The sequence below is a fragment of the Anneissia japonica genome, unplaced genomic scaffold (assembly GCF_011630105.1).
Source record: "Anneissia japonica isolate Jap-2015-1 unplaced genomic scaffold, ASM1163010v1 scaffold1481_len107365_cov102, whole genome shotgun sequence".
Lineage (NCBI taxonomy): Eukaryota > Metazoa > Echinodermata > Crinoidea > Comatulida > Comatulidae > Anneissia > Anneissia japonica.
Window position 1 is genome coordinate 70756 of NW_022758724.1, and position 836 is coordinate 71591.

General features: G+C 40.6%; 1 long non-coding RNA gene across 1 annotated transcript in view; it reads right to left on the minus strand.

The window, feature by feature from the left end:
- The window catches only part of LOC117125428, a 4380-nt gene that overhangs the window by 3048 nt on the left and 496 nt on the right, over positions 1-836 (minus strand). The gene's annotated exons all lie outside the window — the stretch shown is intronic.

The following is an 836-nucleotide window of genomic DNA, read 5'->3' on the forward strand; positions in this document are numbered from 1 at the left end:
AATGTCCTACCATCTTCCAAAGTCCGTAATATAGGGGTTGTTTTTGACCCTATAATGAAGATGGAAAAACACATATACACCGTTTGTAAATCGGTTTCATATCATCTGCGCAACATCAAGCATATTCAAAAGTTCCTAAGAAAAAATGCTCTTCTGAAGTTAGTTCATGCACTTATAACATCACGGCTAGATTATTGCAATGCAATTCTGTATGGTCTTCCTGCCTGTCGTTTAAATAGACTACAGCTATGCCTTAACACGGCAGCTCGTTTAGTCTCTGGAGTTTCCAGGCGTGAACATATTTCACCTGTTCTCCATCATCTACACTGGTTACCAATTGACAAGCGCATCACATTCAAGACTCTGCTCATTACGTACAAAGATCTGCACAACAAGACACCTGAATACATTTCTCAACTTCTAACGTCACGTTCTATAACTTGTAGTAGGTCTATGAGATCAACGACCAATAGATTCATACTATCCGTTCCAGCATCGCGACTCAAAACTTATGGTGATAGGGCTTTTTCTGTCGCTGCACCAAGACTTTGGAACGCCCTACCAGCCTCTATCCGTGAATCAACTTCCGTTCATACATTTAAGAAGAAACTTAAAACCCACCTTTTTTAAGTTTATCTTTTTACAATTTTTGTAGTTTAAGAATATTTAAGTGTTTTTTTTTGTTTGTTTGTTTTTTTTTTGTTTATTAAAGTCGCAAATCCCTTACTTGAGCCGGCGTCGCCACCTTAGCAGTGCACGGTAGTAGAGCCGAGGCTTATCCAAGGTGGAAGCTACCGGAGCCCAGCATACTGTCGCCGGAGTACCTGCGTGTACGC